Genomic DNA, 22,234 nt, shown 5'->3' on the forward strand with positions numbered 1-22,234 from the left:
TCTCCGACTACGCAACAAGCTCGCAAGAGCGAAAGGGGTCCTAAGCGTACACGTATGGCACACGAGGATGTTGATAGGGAGGAACCAGTTCCAGAAGGGAACCCAGAAGCACCTCCTGAACCACCGGTTGACCCTAACTGAGACATCTTGCTAGCTCTTCAGAACTTGATTGGGATAGTGCAGGATAGGCTTCCAATAGTGGACCGTCATGCAGACAATCAGAACTCAGGGAGTCATAGGTCAGTAGATAGGGAACTGAGTAGGAGTCCACCTCCTAATCCCATAGAGGGTGAGGCAGAGCATGAGCCGGAGTCCGTTCACCTACCCAGACCACCTCCAGTAGTAGCACCTGTGTACCTTGAGAGAGCACGTCAGGAACCAGGAGATCTGATTAGAGAGGTTTTGTGCCTCTAGCCACCATCTTTTGGAGGATCTACTGATGGAGTAGAGGCTGAGGCATGGCTTTTGAGCCTAGATCGGTGCTTCGCATTGCAATCTTATGAAAGCAATCTGAAGGCACGAGTTGCAGTCTACCTTCTGAGATCGACAACCTCCACATGGTGGAAGCAGGAGGAATTCAAGTGCGGACTCACTGCAGATACCATCACATGAGAAATCTTCATAAAGAGGTTCAGAGAGAGGTACCTGTCAGAGCACTTCAGGTAGCGTTGGATCAATGAGTTCCACGACCTCCAGCAGAAGGGTCTCTCAGTGACCTAGTACGAGAGTAAGTTTATTGAGCTCCTACCTTATGTAGATTACCTGAAGGACGAGAAGCTGCTCGTCAACCGATTTGTCAGAGGACTTAATGCTGGGATAGCAGGACCAGTGAGGATGGCCACTCTAGGAAGCCTTTGGGTTGCCGTAGAGAAGGCCCTTATAGCCGAGGAGATTCAGATCAGGCCACAAGACACAAGGGATCGGTTCCAGAACCGAAACCCGGCTCCCCAGTCTTTCGGGTTTCAGAAACCCCATTGGAAAGGCAACCACAGAAATGTTTCGGGGTCCTATAAACCCCCTCCTTTGCAGTAGTCATAGCAAAGTGAGAGACAAAGGCCCCCTCAGGGACAGCAGGGCTCCATGCCCAAGCAGTGGCAGTCACAGGGTCCTAGGCGTGACCAGAGAGCACAGGGTGCATACACACCCCCAACACGGGCTCAACAATCCTCCAAGGGTGGGTACAGTGGTTCTAGCCGGACAGGTGGGCATCCTTTTTCCAGGCCTCAGGGTGCACAGTTCCAGGTACGCAGTGCTTGCTTCATCTGTGGAGCCATGGGGCACATGGTGAGAGAGTGTCCACAGGGTCAGATGATAAGAAATCAGAGGATGGCAACATCAGAGCCTAAGTTGGGGATATGGGAAAGTCCCATAGAGTCTTCGCAGCGGTTGACAACCGCTAGGTAGAGCACCAGGCCATAGTCATCGAGGTTGTAGGTAAGATCAGAGGTAGCAGTATTTCTATATTATTTGACTCAGGAGCGACTGACTCCTTTATATCTCCATTGGTTGTGGAGTGTTGCGAGCTAGTGGCAATAAGGCAAAGTGTCAGCTGGGAAGTGGAGTTAGCTTCAGGGGCTAGAGTGTCAGTGGATTCAGAGGTTAGGGGATGTCCACTCCAAATTGGTAATACCACCACCTTAGTAGACCTTAGAGTTATTCCACTCGAATCTTATGGTGTCGTACTTGGCATGGATTGGCTTTACGCCCACAGAGCCAAGATGGATTGTCGCTTGAAAAAGGTCGAGTGTGAGGATGATCATGGTGCTCCCATAGTAATCACTGGGATTTAGAGACCTGTGTCTCTTCGTATGATATCCGCTATGCAACTTAAGCAGAGCATGAGGAAGGGATGCCAGTTGTTTGCTATCACGATCAGTGACAGAGAGGAAGAAAATGAAAAGGAGCCTTCCATAGATGATCATCCCATCCTTGAGGCATTTGTAGATGTGTTTCCAGCTGAGCTACCCAGTATGCTGCCTAGCAGAGAGATTGACTTCCACATAGATTTGGTACCAGGAGTCAAGCTAGTTTCGAGAGCACCTTATAGGATGACCACTCATGAGCTTAATGAGCTCAAGATGTAGCTAGAGGAACTCTTAGAGAAGGGTCACATTCATCCTAGCGTCTCCCCTTGGGGCTCACCAGTCATCTTCATGAAGAAGAAGGACGGATCCCTTCTGTTGTGCATGGATTATAGGCAACTGAATAAAGTAACCATCAAGAACCGCTATCCCTTGCCGAGGATCGATGACTTGTTTGATCAGCTTCAGGGTGCTAAAGTGTTTTCCAAAATAGACCTGAAGTCAGGATATCATCAGTTGAGGATTGTGGAAAGTGATATCCACAAGACCATGTTTTGCACCAGATATGGCCACTATGAGTTCACTGTGGTCCCATTCGGTCTTACGAATGCTCCAGCTGTATTCATGAGTCTCATGAACGGGGTATTCTGCACCTTCCTCGACCGATTTGTGATAGTGTTCCTTGATGACATATTGATCTATTCCTGGAATGAGAAGGAGCATGAGGAGCATTTGAGGCAAGTTTTGTAGTGTTTGAAGGACAACCAGTTGTTCGGCAGTTTGTTGAAGTGTGCTTTCTTTAGATCAAAGGTCAAGTACCTAGGGCATGTTATTTCCGGCGATGGGATCTCAGTTGACCCATCAAAGATCAAAGCCATTATGGATTGGCCGGCGCCTACCAGTGTGACAGAGGTCAAGAGCTTCATGGGTTTAGTAGGATACTACAGATGCTTTGTTGAGGGATTTTCTAGAGTTGCACACCCCATCACATCCCTCCAGCGAAAAGGGAAGAAACTTGACTGGACAGAGAAGTGTGAGAGGGCTTTTCAGGATCTAAAAAGGGCACTTACTAGTGCACCTATTCTTATTGTGCCAAACCCCACGACCAACTTCATGGTATGCACAGATGCTTCCTTAGATGGATTGGGAGCAGTTCTTATGTAGGAGGGTAGGGTTATAGCATACGAGTCTAGGAAACTTAAGACTCACAAGCTTAACGACCCCACGCACGACCTAGAGCTTGCAGCAGTTGTACATGCACTTGTGAGGTGGAGACACTTCCTTTTAGGTCATCACTTCGAGCTTCATTCAGACCATCAGAGTTTGCAGTACATCTTCACCCAGCCTAACCTTAATGCACGTCAGAGGAGATGGATGGAGTTCCTTTGTGAGTATGATTTTGATGTCCACTACATCAAAGGGAAGGAGACCGTGGTCGCAGATGCCCTAAGTAGGAGACAACATGAGGTTTACACCATATCCATGAGCACAAATTTGAGAGACCGTATTTTGCAGTGATTGCCAGAGGATGGATAGTATCTAGAGGTTTGTCAGAGGATCCGAACTCAGGAGGCCCTGGAGGGGAAGTTTGTGAACTACTCTTTAGAGTCTGATGGTTTAATATTCCATAGAGGGTGCATCTATGTACCCTCTCCTAGGGGTTTGCGAGATTTCATTATCATGGAGGCTCATAGAGCTCCTTATGCAATGCATCCCGGGGTTAAGAAGATGCATGCTGACTTGAGGCAGTTATATCATTGGCTAGGAATGCGGCAGCTTATCGCCGAGTTAGTAGCCCGATGCCTTGAGTGTCAGAGAGTCAAGGCGGAGCACCGCCATCCAGGTGGGTTACTCTAGTTCCATGCTATACCAGAGTGGGATACTATATCGATGGACTTCATCATTGGTCTTCCTATGTCATCTCGTCGCCATGATGCTATCTTGGTGATAGTTGACAAATTGACCAAAGTGGCCCACTTCTCACTAGATCGGACTACCTTCACAGCTCCAGCAATGGCACAGGTGTTCTTGCGAGACATTGTCAGGATTCATGGTGTCCCACGCAAGATTATTTCTGATAGGGATTCACTCTTCACTTCTTCCTTTTGGAAGGCATTACAGGCGACGTTGGGCACCAAGCTCAATTTCAGCACAGCCTATCATCCAGAGACAGATGGACAGATAGAGTGGGTTAACTAGGTGTTAGAGGATATGCTCCACATGTACGTCATGGATCATCAGACCTGATGGGAGGAGTACCTGCATTTAGTAGAATTTTCCTATAATAATGGGCATCACACTTCTTTGGGGATGCCACCTTTTCAGGCATTGTACGGTAGACCATGAAGGACACCTTTGAGTTGGGACCGTATTGAGGATAGAGTGGCCATAGGCCCTGAGATGGTCTGTGATATGGAGCAGCATGTAATTTTGATTAGACAGTGCCTTAGAGAGGCACAGGATAGGCAGAAGAAATATGCAGATGCAAAGAGGATAGACCGGAGTTACATGGTTGGGGATAGAGTTTTTCTGAGAGTGCGACCACATAAGAGTCCAATCTGCTATGGAAAGGGTTTTAAGCTTGCACCTCACTTTGTTGGACCTTTTGAGATCCTTGAGAAGATAGGACCAGTTGCTTATCGCCTAGCTTTGCCACCTAGCCTGTCACGCATCCACGATGTGTTTCATGGGTCAGTTTTGAGAAAGTATATCTATGATGAGTCTCATATTTTAGATTGGGATGCCTTGTAGGTGGAGTCAGATGGGCAGTTAGTCTTGGAGCCCATTCGCATTTTGGCTCGCCAGACGTTGGCCCTTCGAGGTTGAGAGCTGGACCAGGTTAGGGTTCAGTGGGATTGCTATGATGAGGTTACAGCTTCATGGGAGGATGCAGCGCGTATGAGATCACAGTAACCTCATCTTTTTTATGAACTCTGGGAGGACGTTCATGCCTAGAGGGGGAGGGTGTGAGGCCCTATCCTGCCCCATCCTATCTCTTCAGTTGTTTTCATATTGGAACTATTATGGATGCTAGTTTTGACACACTATGGATATAGAACTTTATATGGTCCCACAATTTTGGTAACATTGATATATATATTGATGCTTCATTTCTATGCCTTGTGGTTATAGAATATTATATGATTCTAGATTAGGGTAACATTGTGATGATGTATGTTATTATCTAAATTTGAGGATTTGTTATAATGCTAGAAATATGTTTGCATATCTTGTAGATGGATCAAATTTTGAGGATTATGATGAATTGCTTTGATTTGTGACAAATCATATTTTATAATGACAAGTCTTTGCAGAATGAATGTATTGTATTCTAATTATGTGTTTTATATTATATGAGGCTATTGGGAAGTACTAATGTTTAAATTGAGATGTGCAGGAAATTATCCATGTGACCATGGAAATATTATGGAGAATCAAGCCTAGGCCTATGTGCGTTCGTAAAACCAAGGGTTGTCTATTTGGAGAGGCAACGCCCCGTATGTATTGTATTTTATTCGTAAATGTAAAATGTTGCATGAGTGTAAATTGTATTTATTGAATTGTTTAAATCGTTTAAGGGACAATTGCCACGTGTGTATTGTGATGTGGAATTATTTTGTAGTGTCACTTGACACCTATGTAGTATGTTGTGTTGGCAATTTGTCATGTCACCTTTTTGGAGAGTTTTATTTTTGTTAATTGTTATATCTCCTAATTTATCCTTGAAGGAACCAAGAAATCTAGGTTAGTGAGCCACAAGGAGGGTCAACTCAGAGTTGACCCGTAGGTTAACTTTAGGTGGACTTTTTGAGGGTCAAATCAACTCCAAGAGTCAATTTTAGAGCATTTCTATTAGGCCTCATGGGGTACCTATGGCTAAAGGCCAAAATTGGCCATGTGTCTTTCCCTTAGGACTTGTTTAACCACCCAAAAAAGTGGTTTTCCCAAGATGGACGAATTCCATCTATAGGAGTGCCATGCTTGGTAGGATAACCTTCTGGAAGGGAGTAATCCCTCTTCCCCATTCCATTTCCCTTCTCTAGGTACCTAGGTTAGGGAGTGTGTAAGACCTAGGGAAGACCAATCCAATGGGGGATCCCTCACTCTATCCAAGAGGTTGGAAGGAGTGAGAGAGGCCTTCTTAGGCTAGGAATGGAAGCTTAGTGAGCTAATCACCCACTCTCCATCCTTGGAGATTTTTGGAAAAATTTTGGAGGAAAACCAGTTTAAGGAATAGTAAATTTGGGGCTAAGGAATTGCAGAAAAAGATTGAGGATTGGGTAGCTCTTTATCAAGCTTTCCCCTAGATTTTCCTTGGCAGGTCAAGGTTGGTGTTACTTTTCCCTCTTATGTAAATGTAAAAATGTTCTAGAATGCTTGAAAGGAAATTGTTTTATTTCTTTATTTGTGTTGTACTTGTAAAAATCTATGTGATTTCTTGCTTATTTCTGTTTTATGCATTGTTGTGTTTGGGGAGTGTTCAAGACCATCCTTTCCTTGGGAGGAAAGATTGGTCTTGGGGGTGGAAGGAGCTTGACAACCCTTAGGGTGAGAGGCTCTCATTATGAGAGTGATCTCAAGGGTCTGTCCATGAGACTCTTGCTGCTTTTCTTTGTGTTATTTCACTTGGGGGTCATAAGGGGGTGCAAATATGGCATGTTTGCCTTTTGGGGGGTCATAAGGGTGTAGGGATTAAGGAGGATTTTTGGTTATGCTTTCATGGATGCCATGAGTTGGTTGTAAGTTCTATCTAGCAGATTTCTCCCCTAGGGTACTTGGTCCACTTCCACCCTAGTAAGACATCACATTTTGTGATGGAGTTTCAGCTTGGGAAGGGATGTCTCTGTTGTGTTAATTTTTCCCCTTTTCTTGTTGTGTTGCTTTGTTGTAACCCCGTCTAGGTCTTGATTCTCCAAGCTCGGGGGTGGCTTCTGGTAAGCCTAGGCTAGGAGGTGAGCATCCCATGGTCACAGCCCTAAAATTTTACATGCAGGTTGCTGGGAAAAGAATCTAGGAGTTGCAGATTTGTTTGGTTGCAGATTTTATTCAGATATAGAAAAACAAAAAGAAATGATACCATGTGTTTGTTCCAGGAAAATATTAGAAAGAGTTTTAAGATGTTTTTATTTATTTCAGTTTAAAGAAATGTATTCTTTTATTCAAGTCCTCATCATTAAGAATGAGAGACTAGTTGGATTATTTCACCCATTTTAAATATGGGCCATTGTAATTAAATATTCTGTAAGCAAAGTAAATTTTATTTAAATTCTAAAGCCTATTATGTTGTTGTAAACTATATCAAAATTCTGTTATCTTGTTTATTTTTGCAAATAAAAAAAAAAAGAAAGGAATGCATTATGTTTAAGTATTTACTTGCAAAGTTTATTTACTGTTGTTTTGTTACTTTTAACTCTGTTTAGGCCTAGCTAATAAAGAACTAGTATTTAAACATTGCTGTAGAAAACATGTTGCATAGCTCTTTTGAAAAAAAATATATATATTAATAACTCCTGAATGTTGTATAATTAGATAAATCACACCTAGGAAATGAGATTTAAAATCAGAGAATGTACTAGTATTTAACCCACTCCTGCAAGTTGTAAAACAACAAAAACATATTTATATCATGGACCTGTGTATTTCTGTTACAAAATATATATATATAGGAGATTGCATGCTTCTGTGTTAAAATTAATCAAAATAAGCTTCCTAACCCTATTAGGTTGATATATATATATATATATGTATCCCTGCATCTGAAAACATACTCAGTGGATACCTTTAAAAAAAAAGATATATGTATGTATTATGGTCATGGCAGTGAATATATATATATATATATACATATATATATATAGATATATAAATATATACATATAAAAATATATTTATATATATATATATATAAATATACATACATATATATATATATATAAATATACATACATATATATATATATAAATATACATACATATATATATATATATATAAATATATATATATACTTTTATATTATAAAAAAAAATATTATAAAAAAAAAAAACTACGAAAAAAAATAAAAGAGAGGAAATTGAGGTACTGGCCGAACCACTATGTGTAAACACAGTGGACGGCTCTTGGGCTGCGCCACTGTGTTTACACACAGTGGACGGCACGGGAAATGCCGCCACTGTGTGTAAGCACAGTGGATGGCTCTCGGGTCGCGCCACTGTGTTTACCCATAGTGGACGACACGGGAGGTGCCGCTACTGTGTGTAAGCACAGTGGACGGTCCGTGGCGGCCACTGTGCGTATACACAGTGGCGTCCAGGAGACCCCCGCGCCACCTCCTCCGCTCTTCCCCCTCTGTGAAACCCTTCGCCATGTCCATGGCCACCGTGCCCTAATCCGTCCCCGTACCTGCAATCACACACACACACACACACTCTAAACAAAAAGGGGTATAATAAACCCTAACCCATTTCGGGTTAGGGTATAAATCATTAAGAAAATAAAATAAAAGTGGGAAATAAATAGAAATACAACCCTAACCCAAGTTCGGGTTAGGGTTAGCATTTTATGAATAAGGAATTTTTTTTTAAAAAGAATTTTGAAATTTGATTTTAAGTTTTAACATTTTAATTAATAATTAGGGTTATTTAAATAATTAAATTATTATATGCTTATATTCTTTAGAGAATTAAAATTTTAATATACTTAATTCAAAGGGGTTTAAAAATGAAGAGTTAATATAGTCGGAACACTATACACTAAATCAAATTAATTTATTTAATTAATCAATAGATTTTCCTCAATTTAATTGTGGACATTAGGTTATATTGTGCATGGGGAAAATTTAAAAGTAGAAATTGTAAATTAATTTTATGAACCATAAGCCCTTGAGACCGGTTTTGGCCGGATTAAAATTAAATCGTCAAAATTAAGGGTTTAGGGAAATTATAATTGGCTTTAGCATAATATCGGATTTAGTGGGCAAATGGCATTATAGGAATTCGAACCCTTATCGGTTGGATTTGAATTAATAAATTTGTGTGTGCAACAATTAATTAATAACATTATCATTATATAGTTGGGAATGATTCAATACATTTAGATAACCAATTAACCCTCGTTTTTAATTAGCGACAACTTAATTAAGGTAATTGAGCTAGCTAACTAATCTGTGACACTAATTAATCTCCACCAATTAAAGTCGCTCGATCGAGTTGGTTAATTAACCCAGCCTTAGTAAACAATTTTATTTACATCCTAGATAAGACAAAACTCTAATAAAGTTATTATAATGTAGGATATGTTGTGAGTTCATGTTGTCAAAAAAAATTTGTTGTTTCGTTTTTGTGCCCGAAAGTTTGGGCACGACAAAAGGGGACATGAGACAAGGGAGAAAGGATAGGAGAAGAAGGGACCCAAGCAATGGATGTTGTTGCCCTAGTATCTACACCAACACATACACAAGGACATGGATAGGGGAGGAGCATACTGAGATAGGTTTGACCTCATAGGAAGAGGAGGGAGGAGAGAGGAGAGGGCTCAACATCACCTCCAGATCTGGATGCATGAATCCATTCTTTACAAGAGTCAATGGCTCAGGAAAAGGAGAGGCTATAGATAGTCACTACTGAGAGAGGTAGCCTTTGTCAAAAGCCGGATATAGAAGATCTAGCTAGGGTCTAGCTCTAGGCTGAGAGAGATATAAGGCATGTTACCAAGCATGCCCGAAAGAGGACAGAGGAGGCAATGGATAGGTATAACTGAGAGAGATATAAGGCATGTTACCATGTCAGAGGAGGAGGTGGAGGAGAGGTAGTTTTGGTGTCTATTGTGGAGCGAAAACCAGATGAGATTCAAGCTCTTTCTCACCAAACTAGATGGTACAGAGATCAATATGAGAGAGTCGTCCCTCCATACTAATGAGAGACTTATACAACTCCATCTAAGGCAAGAGGATCCATCTCCTCACACAATGGGGGGTATAGAAGAGGCACAAGATGATCCACTAGGAGTCTTGGTGGGTCCAACAGGAGGACCCACACACAAGGTAGCAGGGGTAGCACTAGGTCAGCATTGGGATCTGCATAGGGATCCCAGGGGCAGGATCAGGGATAGGGAACTACAAGACAGGGACCATCCTAATCTCCTTGAAGAATTTTCATGCATGCTTGATGCAGATGTCGATGATTATTTTTGATGTACAATACACAAGATGTATTCATATTTGATTCTTTTCACCCCATGCAGATTTTGGAGCATGCTAGGTGATCACCATTCTTTCATTTATTATCACTCAAAGATGTACTTAATTTTTATTCATGATGTACCATATGATTTATACATTGATGCAGTTGTATGTACATATTATTTTGATAGACATTCTAATATATATATATATATATATATATATATATATATATATATATATATATATATATATATATGGCCCCCTATGTATCTGTGTGTGCATAGTGATTTTACCATATGATGTGATTATGATATGTCATATGTTGACAGATTTTTGATGTGGGATGTGATAGTATGATGATCTATATGGTGTATCTTTAATCTTTATGACATGGATGTTATGTATGATGATGTGATGGATGGATTATGTGCTAACCCACTTACGATGTAGAAGATGCATTGATGTGATGAACTATATGATGAATATTTACTACTGATGACATGGATTTGTGGATAATGATTATTAATGATCATGCACGACCTAGCAAATGGAATATGAATATGATACATATAACACACATATTTCCATAATTATGCAAGATAAGATGTATGTATGTGATACTTATGTTATATGATGTATGAATATGCATGATCTTTACACTATGATATGATTTGCAATATAAAATACATGAGATAATTCTATACAACATACATTATGTAATGGGTGAATTATGAATTATGTATGGATTGCATGCTAACCTATATGTAATGCAAGATGTGCATGAATGCAACTCTACTATGATGAAAGCTACAGAATGCTCCAGCGATATTTGGTGAGGACTAGAATGACAACTAGAAGAACAAAGGATGTGTGCACATTCCTAGGTAAAATCACAAAAGGAAAAGAACCAGATAGATACAATACAAATGCAAATGTCAATGAAGGAAATCATGGAGAACAAGCATCTTTGACATGGACTTCCATTATAGAAAGAACTTATTTTTCTTTAGCACCATATGTGACACACCAAGGTATAAATAACCAAGATGTTTTTCACAAACAATGCATGGACTGACTCAAACAAATAGACACAAAAGAGGTTAGTCTAGCACCACACAAAATTATAGAGAATATCGTAGGAAATGATGCTAGAAAAGCAACAAGCAAAATATATGCCCCAGTGTAACATGAGATAGCCAAGACCTCATTAGGGAACAACATGGGACATATCAAAAACACACCAAACAAAACAAAAACCAACAAGATCAAACCCCCATATTTGTTATTCCTATCACACCATGATATGAAAGATCATGGCGACTAAGAAGACACAAAAAATAGGTGGTCAAAAGATAAATAAAGATTAAAAAGAATCAAAGCCAACACAAGTGTCTCAGATACCTTTTGCCAAAGGGTGACTGACGGATGAAGATTGGATAATGTCTTACTAGAGGAAGGATGAATCCTATGCAGATTGATGATTGAATAAATGGTTGATGAGATGGATATGACAAGAAGGGAACCTAATATTATCATGATGGCACAAATGTTTATTGACAATTTTTGATGAACCAGCGAATGAGGTGTGATCTTGGAATTGCAACCGATGCATGCATATGAACCGCAAAACAAGCCTATATACAAGGCACACCTATACATGACCGACTCAAAACCCTATACAAGACAAGATTGACACTATGTAAAAAAAACCTACACAACTCTTATATGCAAGAAGGAACAACCAAGAGACCATTGCACAGAAACTTGAAAAAGGACAAGAGAGGAGATATGTACATATACAATTCACAAAGGCAAGTAACCAAGGATATTATGCCAGGATAAGGTCAAAAGGAGAAGCAAAAGGAAAATGGAATTGCCCTTATAAATAGCACTTGCTTCCAGGTTTTCACCATATATACATGCCCAAGGTGCCACCAAAGGTAGTTTTCACTGTAGGACGATTTTTTTTCCTTTTCTCTTTTCTCTTTTTTTTTGGATTTTTTTTGGATTTTTTGAAGTTTGAATAGTACACTGCCATGGATTAGGCATAAAATCTCTTCAAATGCAAGACATTTATGGGGTCATTGACAGGTTCCCTTTCTAGAGTGGATAGCTAATAGGTTCTTGAACCATAGTTTGATGTGACCACATACAAGCCCAACCAATTGACTTCAAACTTTCCTTTCTTTTCTCTATCCTACTGATTCCATGGGTTTTTGTGAAGTACTAAATCACTAACCTCAAATTCATGAGGATGAAATTTCTTTTGATATTGTTTCTTGAGTCTGGTTTGATATACTTGTAAATGATCATATGCTTTCTGGTGTTGTTCATCAAGGAGATCTAGTTGAGCTAGCCTTGCCACCCTATGACCTTTTTTAGAAACAAAATCCTTCAGGGATATACGCAAGGATATTAACTCAGCCTTAATTGGGAAAATTGCTTCCACACCATAGACAAGGGAGTATGGAGTGGATCCAGTGGGAGTTCAGATACTAGTGCAATATGCCCAAAGGGCGGGATTTAGATGGAGATATCAATCACAACCAGTTTCATTGACAACCTTTTTGAGGATACGTAACAGGGTTTTATTGGTTGCCTCATCTTGGTCATTTCCTTGTGGATAATATGGGGTGGACCATCGGTGCTGGATATGAAATTTGGAACAAAGATCATGAATTTGTTGGTTTTTAAATGGGGTTCCATTATCAGTAATGATGGTAGAGGGAAATCCGTAATGAAAAAGGATGTTATATAAGATAAATTTTGATACTTGGACACCAGTAGTAAGAGTGAGGGGGATGGATTCAAACCATTTGGTAAAATACTTAGCTACAATGATAAACTTATGTCTATCTGAAGAATGAGGATGAATTTTACCAACTAAATCAAGGCCCCATGTAGAAAAAGGCCATGGTGTTGTGATAGGATACAAATATTGTGTTGGAACATGATTTAGGTCAGTGTGCTACTGACAGGGTAGACACTTCTTAACAAGTTCACAACAATCATGCTCCATTGTGGGCCAATAATATCCCACCCTCAAGAATTGTTTGGAAAGAACATATCCACTCTTGTGAGCACCACAAGTTTTGGTGTGTACTTCTCTCATCACAAGATTAGCTTCATTTGAATCTAAACATCTAGTGAGGATGTCATGATAGATCCAATGATATAGATTATCTCCTATAATTGTAAACCAAACACATTGGTGATTGAGGTTACGTCGATCATTTCAGGATATGTTGGGTGGAAGGCTACTATCTTTAAGGTAAACATAAATATCATGGTACCAGGTTGATTGGGGACCAACAATGTCGCACACCATATTTGTATGTGATGTCTCAAAAGCTAGATAGAGAAGTTGATCAACCAGAAACTTATATTTTGGACTATCTGATTCCATTGCAATCAATGAACCAATAGTGGTCATTGCATCAACTACCTTATTTTGTGCTTCTGGGATTTGATCAAAGGTAATGTTTCGAAAACTCTTTTTGAGATCATCAACCATTCTTTTATATGGTAACAAATTGTCATCCTTAGTTTGGTACTCATCATTCACCTGTTTAACAACCAATTGTGAATCCCCATAAATAAGGATATCTGCAATATTCCATTGTATAACTATTTTGAGACCAGCGATAAGACCTTCATAATCAACAATGTTATTAGTGCATAGGAAAGATAACTTAAAAGATTTGGAAATAAGATCCCCTTGTGGAATCATAATGAACCCTTCTCTTGATCCATTTTGTGTATGTGAACCATCAAAATAAAGTTTATAGGGAATCTGTGTTTTGATTGTGTAGACATATTCATCTAGAAATTCTACAACTAATGGATGAGTATCCATCAGGGGTGTTTCTGCAAGTTGGCCTGCAATTACATATCTTTTAATGGCCTTTCTATCTACATATTGAGCAACATGACTCACTTAGCCATATGACCGGTAAGGGTTGTCTTTGATAATAGATACTTTAAAGGATCAATCTTACAGATGAGCTTAACAGTATGACTTAGCATGTTGTGTCGAAGCTTTTGAGAACAAAAGACAACAGCTAGACATGATTTTTCCATAGGTGAGTAATTGAGCTCATACCCTACCAGAGTTTCTCTAATGTAGTAAATGGCACATTCTCTTCCTCGATCATCATGATAGGAAAGGAGTGCTCCCACTACAAATGGAGTAAATCAGATATACAAGAGGAATGGTCTTCCTATAATTGATGGCATTAACACTAGAGAATGAGCTAGATATTCTTTTATTTTATCAAATGCTTGTTGACACTGAGCATCCCACTTAAACTCTATACCCTTTTTAAGAAGATGTGTGAGTGGCTAACATTTATCTACAAGTTGAGCAATAAAGCATCTAATAGATTGTAGCTTTCCTTGGAGACTACGTAGATTCTTCAATGTTTTAGGAGGAGGCATTTCTAAAATTACCTTGACTTTCTTAGGATCCACTTCTATACCATGCCTAGAAACTATGAAGTCTAGGAGTTTACCCGATGTAACTCCAAACAAACACTTTTTAGGATTAAGGTGCAACTTGTACTTAGCTAGATGTTCAAAAATTTGTTCAAGGATAGCTGGATGTTCTACCCTGGTTTTTTATTTTCCTAGGGATTTATCTACATAATCCTCTAGTATCTTATACATGAGGTCATAAAATATTACTATCATAGTGCACTTATATGTGGCGCTTGCATTCTTGACACCAAAGGGAATGAACTGATAAAAAAAAGTGCCCCAGGGAGTAGTAAACATTGTTTTATGTTGATCATCCTCTGCAATTTCTATTTTGTTGTAGCTTAAAGAACCATCCATAAGAGAAAGCATTTCATGTCCCATAATTAAATTAACCAAAATATCAATGTTGGGAAGTGGAAAATCATATTTGGGACGTGTGTTGTTGAGATCTCTAAAATATGTACAAACTCAAATAGCTCCATTGGGTTTGGAAATAGGTTCCATGTTAGAAATCCATTTTGAATAATAAATTGGCTGAATGACCTTGACCTCTAACAATTTTTCCAATTCTTCTTTGACCAGTAATGCAATTTAAGGATGCATCTTTCAAATCTTTTGTTTAACAAGTTTAACATTTGGATCAATAGCTAGGTGATGTATGAAAAGCTTAGGATCAAGACCAAGCATGTCTACATAAGACCATGCGAAGTTGATAGGCCACTTTTGGATGATTTGAAGGAAAAGTTGGAACTCTTCATCAGACAAAGATGATGCCACATAAGTAATCTGGGGATTTTTTGCCGGTCCCAAATTAAATTCTCATGTCTCACCAATGAGGATTGGGGATTTGTCATGAACTTGTATGTCAATGAGAGGAATAAGGGAATCCTCATCTTCTAGTGCTTCAGAGAGGTTTTCACTAGAAGATACACCCTTTGTTTTTACTTTTGTAGAATCTATAGGTACCTCAAAAAGGTTTTAATGTATAGACAATTGATTTTTCAATTATTTTTCACTTTTGTGGTTAAGGATCCCCTCTTCCCCAAGGTAATCTTGAGGATCTATCTTGTACACTATATTTAGATCTGGATGATAATATGGTGCACACTCAATTGGCCCCAATAATTTCAATAGCATGCCCTTACTATGGAATGTATCAAGGTGTGCAATAGTTTGACCCCAATCAATAAGTTCAAGATGGTGAAGGGGATGGTCAATTAAAAGAATAGATGTGTCAAAGAGGATGGACGTGCCAAAGGATCAGGAGCTATCCATATTTTTGTATGCTTGTTTGACAACCTCCTCAAATATGTCTTCGATATCAACCGAAACATTTTCATTATTTCCAAAAGTGTCTGCCGAAGTTGAGGCTTCATGAGAATAATGTCCAAAACCAAGCCCTTGATAGCGAACATTTGGAACCAAGTCAACTGGTCTTCTGACTCCATGTTCTTCTTGTCCCAATTCTCCGCCTTAGTAATCCTATTTCTTGGTAGCCAATTTGTGCGCTATTGGGTATTTCTCTTTGAAGTGATTAAGGTGGGTATCATTGTCTACAACAACATCTTTGAAGAGCCATTGATTGGTATCTCCTTCTATGACCTCATGATTAAGTTCACCATGAGATTGGAATATAATAGAACCACATAGTCTAACCATGGGCTCTTTCTTCTTTTGTTCTTTGGTAGGTTTACCATGGGTATGAGGATATAAAGGTAATGCACCCACTACAAGGGTTCCTTGTAAAGCATATTCACCATAACTGACATCATTGATCTTGAGCTAGGAAAAGGCAGATAAAATGGAAGTTTTTTCTTTAGTAGCAATAAGTATGGAATTAGGGTCAACATATGAGGATGATGGTTTAGCTTGATGTATCCAATTTTTATACTTGGGAAATGATGGGAATATGGGTAATATGCCTCAAGAGAACGACAATACTCAAATGGCTAGGTATCACCACGAATGGTAATTTCACAACCTTGATATAAAAATTTGAGAAATTGATGATAAGTGGATGACATGGCCTACATGGCATAGATCCATGGGCGACCAAGAAGGATGTTAAATGCAAAATCAAGATCAATGATGTGACAAAGTGTACTTTTGTTATTGGGCCCACCTGAATTGGAAGATTGATCATCCCCATGGATATTCTCTCTGCATTATCATATGCCTTGCTTTACTTTGTAGTGCTTGATAATGGCTTCGATATTAAGCGAACGGATATGGTTAGGATCAGGAATCATGGCATCAAATTAGGTGAAGTTGAGATGGTATGTGGCAAATAAATTCACTACTAAATCTTGGAATCATGTAGGGTCTATGTTGCTAGGCACATGGGTTTCTTGCAATGCGGGATTAAGAATCTCCTGATGAGTAGGTGAATCTTTCAACAAATCTAAACTAGAGCTATGTGTAGGGGTATTCCCTAAGTATTCAAGAATATTGTATTGTGTTGATACAAGAACTTGAGGTGTGGTAGAAGGTGGATCTCCAAGAAATATCATGTGAGCTCTTCTAGTGGTTGTGACACATTGAGTATCGACTCCTTTAACACAAATCATATTGACATGCTCTTCTACCTAGGTAATACAATCTATCGTACTAATATAATAAAACAAGACCTTTTTATAGTTGATATTATTGGTGGTATGATATTGACTTGCATTTAATGTACTAGCCTCTCCTTGATGTTTGGGAAGGGCATCTTTATACATACCTAGGTTCACATTGGGCGGCTTTCCTGTAGTAGGGTCAACATCAATTTTTCCTTGACCAATAAGATCTTCGACTAGATACTTAAGCTTCGTGCATTTGTATGTCGCATGACCCTTGACATAATGATAAGAACAATACTCATTCTCTTTATACTAGTCAAGCATGGGTTTTGATGCCTTGGGTTGTTATAATTTGTTTATTGAAGAGGATCTTGAGAAACGGGGATGGCATCTGTATGATTAGTTTGTATATTTGATGTCATCATTTGAGGATAATGATAAGCCTGAGGTGGTGGATTGACATGTATCATTGGTGGGCTGGTATATGATTGCTGATGAGAATATGCTTATGTAGGTGGTAGTTTTATGACCACAACCATTTGAATTGTCTTAGAATTAGTATCGCCATCTCCTACAACATTCTTATTTTTGTTCCAATACCTTTGTTTGTCACCACTTGGTTTGTCAAAACTCTTTATAGAGTTTGATGATTCCTTCATCAATCAAAGCCTTTTCTACTGAGGTTCCTTTGGACATGATATCCTTGATTGTAGCTACACAATTTAAATGAATGTGATATGCAAGCTTTGGGTGCAAATTACTAATAAATATTAGAACTAGTTGAGTATGGGATACTATATAGGGAACACGACAAGCGAGGGCTTTCCATCTTTGAATATAGTCCAAAAGACTCTCATCTCCTTTATGTTTGGCTTGACAAAGTTCAAGCATGGAAATATCACTTTCCACATTGTAATGATAATGGGCCACAAATCTCTTATAAATCTATGAATGTAGTGATAATGCCAAATGGCAATTTGGAAAACCATGCTAGAGATGGACCACTAGGACTCTTAGGAAAAATACATAGGAGATAATTATCACAATATGCAACTTCTTGACAAGCCATATAGAATTCCTTGATGTGATGATACAGACACCTTTCCCCTTGTATTTATCAAATTTTAGCATTTCAAAATGTTTGGAGAATGGAATTGATGTTATTGACTTATCAAATGGATATGGACAAAGCTCATCAAATTTAAAAACTTTCTCACAATTATTCTCTTGTAAAGTTTGTAGAGCTACCTTCATTTCTTCCCACAAGGGCATTACTGGTTGATAAAGTGGTGTTTGATATGGGAAAACATAACTTGGTTGTTGATGTGGATATTGATAGTCTGTCATGTTCTGATAAATTGGAACATTTTATTGAATAAAAGGCACTTGTTGTTGTTTATATTGAGGTGGCTATTGTTGTTGATATTGAGTTGATTGTCAATAAGTTGCCACATTCTATTGTGAAGGAATGTATTGTTGTTGATACTACACATTTTGAGATTGTTTAATTTGAGGAATACCACCTTGCAGATAACTACCTCCAACATAGCTTGGATGAGACATGTTAGGTTGTGGCATACTATATGATGGAGGATTTTGATGAATACCACCAAGACACTATTGAACATTTGGAATAATATAAGATGAAGATGGAGCTTGCAAGTAACTAAATCATGGTTGTGAGACAATAGGTGGTGCAATCACTTGAGGTTGATGCTAAGGCATACCAACAATCTGTGACATAGATTGTACAAGTGGGGGTACAAATGATTTTGGCACTATATAACTCATACTTCTAATCATGGCCTATGTAGTAGATGGTGGAGGATAACCTGACATTCTTGTGGTCCAAGTCGGTGTTTGTGTACGAAATAAATTCAATGGTCTCATAACTAGAATGATAAAAGGAGCAGTATGTATGATGCTGGAAGTCATGGGCATTTGAGTGACCATGGGAATTGAAATAAGAAGTTGTGTAGATGGTGCAAAAACTGATGCATTGCAAATAACTCCCCCCAAAGGTGGAGATGGCATAAGACTTGATGAAGCTTTGTGGAAAGGTTGATGATGTCTTGCCAGCATGTCCAAAGGTGGTAATTCAATAGATGCAAGTGGGATACTTTGTTGTGATGGTGTTATCAAAGCTTGGACTGAAAGTGGCATTGATGGGGGTTGTTGTGAAGGTACATGTTGTTGAGGTTACCCTTGAGGATTAGTATTTATAGGTGTATCAAGTGATGCAATGGTCATACCTTGGGCAAACATATTAGTAAAGATTTGATTTTTACATTTTTTAATGATTTCATCGACTATTTGAACATTGTTTGGGTTTGAAAGAAATTGATCAATAGGATTAACTAGAATGCTAGTCTCATCTGGTTGGTTAACCATGATTTCTTCAATGATAACTAGATTAAGTGGGTCAAAATTGACAGGAACACTTTTTGGTACAATGGGGTTAACACCAAAAATTGGGATTTAGTTGTGGATCAGATGTCCCTACTCCTAAATAAGAAGATTGTTGTTCCATCACTTGTCTAGACTGAGATTGAGTGGTGACGAGAATGAACTAAGATAAAGTCAAAGATTTGGATTAACTAATTGATTGACAAAAGGATGCACAAGATGATTGATTAGGATAATTTGGTACTTAAATTTCAAATAAATAAATCTAATTTGGATGATGCAAATTCAAAGATACTCAAGAGGATACACTCAAGCAATAAGATAAATAGTGGATCAGACCTATGGCTTGAAGTAACAAGACCATAATGATGTAAAACTAAGCTCTAAACTTGATATAGTCAAAAGAGTTAGTGGTAATAGTCATTGTAAACAAGATGTAGATTTGCAACTTTAGGATGTGAGACCAAAGGTGACAAAAGGATGAACTTTTGATTTGATGAACTTGGCAAAGTTTGATGGTTGAATAAAAATATTTGATTTGACCAAAAGATCAATCCTTGACTTTAGGAACAAAGTTTGACGATGATGAGATAGTGATAATACAAGCTAACAAAGAATATGTTGGTATTATGGATGACTTCGTCATGTGTTGCATTGGTTTTGTCATTGATGCCAACACTTGTCTTCTTGGAAGTCTACATTATGTTCACCAGTATGGTTAGTGGCTTATGCACAGTCACCGGTATATGTTCACCAACAGGTTATATGGTTCACCGGTAGCGATGATAACTTGGAGATCATTTGGTTATATCAAAGACATGGATTGAAAGTTTGGATTTGGTGTTTTTCTTATTGGTCTAATCGGGTTGACAGATTTGTCTTAACTGGCAAATAGGTCTAGGTTATGGAATGGTACATGATATCTATTCCGAATCAGCATGACATGTTATGGAGATGATTTATTGATTGGATAATGTGGTAAATGTATTGAGCCAACATGTTGTATCGCATCAAGACTTATTTGTAATTGATTTAATTGTAATATCTTTAGTGAGCTGACCTATACATTTGGTCTTAGATTTTGTATATATGATTGTAAGATCTTATTGAAGATTGGATATGGGATATGGTATGAGTGTGTTCAAATATTGAAGAGAGAAAATAAGCAGAACCTTGTGCAAATCATGCAGACATTATTTGAAGGTTGAAGGAATGTTATGAAGGTGTTTGACACTCATGTTCAGAGCTTAAACCAATACTGAATCTAGCATTGTATATGCTATTTTGAGCAGTACATTATCATTGGATTTAACCATCCAATTGTGTAGTCAGTGTGACTCATATTTTGCGATTGAGTAGTGAGCACTAGGAAGTTGGCCTTTCTGCATGTGTAGACGCCATTTGTTTACACTTACTATCTGTAGTAGTATCATCTGATTGTGGGTAAGGTTTCCCACCATGTTTTTTCCCCTTAATGGGTTTCCACGTCAAAATCTTTGTGATATGTGTTGTGGATGTTGTTTATCTTTCAGTTTCATGCATTAAGTTACACCGGTACTAATATAACCATTAATCTATTTTACTGGCACTAAGTTTAAGTTGAAATAATTTGCATTTGGATTACAATTTATTGACAACTGGTTGACAACTGATTCACCCCCCCCCCCTCTCAGTTGTCCTTCCTGGGTCCTAACAATTGGTATCAAAGCCAAGTCCTCTTTTTGTAGAAGCCTAACAACTTGAGGAGATCCTATGGCAACAAATATTTTCAGGAAGGATAGTCCAAAACTTGATGGAACTAACTATGGTATATGGAAGATCAGAATGGAAACACATCTGAACTACATTGGAAGAGATATATGGGATGTTACAAAGAATGGCTATGTTGGTCCTACTCTAAATCAACCTCATCCACCGACATTAGCTAAGGACTTGGACAATGATTGCAAAGTAAGAGAAGCACTTCTGAGCCCATTATTAGATCAGAAAATCATGGGATTATCAAACCAATCTACTGCTAAAGCTATTTGGGACAAACTGAAAACACTGAATGAAGGTGATACCACTGTCAAGATTGCAAAATTGGAATGTTACCAGGTCGGGTATGAAAACTTAAAAAATGGAAGAAGATGAAAAAATTTCTGCATTTATAGAAAGAGTTAATGAAATTGTTTTAGGAATACAATGTTGTGGAGGATCCTTAAGTGAAGATGAAATTGTGTCTAAAGTTTTAAGAGCAATACCACCGGCTTACAAAATGAAAGTGACTGCTATTAATGAGATGAGAACAATGCCTAACACTCTAGTTTCTAGAGATAGTTTGGTTGGAAAACTTTCAGCATTTGAGCTTGAGGAAATTGGTCCTATTGCTACACTCAAGACTGAATTATCTTTCAAAGCAGCATCATCATCATTAGCATCATCATCATCTGACAAAACTGATTGGAAAGCACTTTATGCAAAATAACTTGAAGATATGAGAAGAGAAAATGAAGAACTTGAAGAACTTGAAGAACTCTTTGCAAGGAAGATGCCTAAAGGTCCTATAGGAAGTAAGTATGAAGGTAAAGCACCTTTTAAATGTTTTAATTGCAATAAATTTGGTCATATGGCTTCTAGGTGTCATGATAGACATGCAAGACTAAGGGAGGAAGCAAAAAGATTGTATAAGCCTAAACCTGAATATTAGAGATATAGATTTAAGAAAAATAGAGATAAGTCATGTTACTATGCAGATAAAGGTGCTACAGATGATTCAGATGAAGATCCAACAGATAACGGATGGGATTTTGTTGCAATAAAAGAAGAT

The sequence above is a fragment of the Cryptomeria japonica genome, chromosome 1 (genome assembly GCF_030272615.1).
Source record: "Cryptomeria japonica chromosome 1, Sugi_1.0, whole genome shotgun sequence".
Lineage (NCBI taxonomy): Eukaryota > Viridiplantae > Streptophyta > Pinopsida > Cupressales > Cupressaceae > Cryptomeria > Cryptomeria japonica.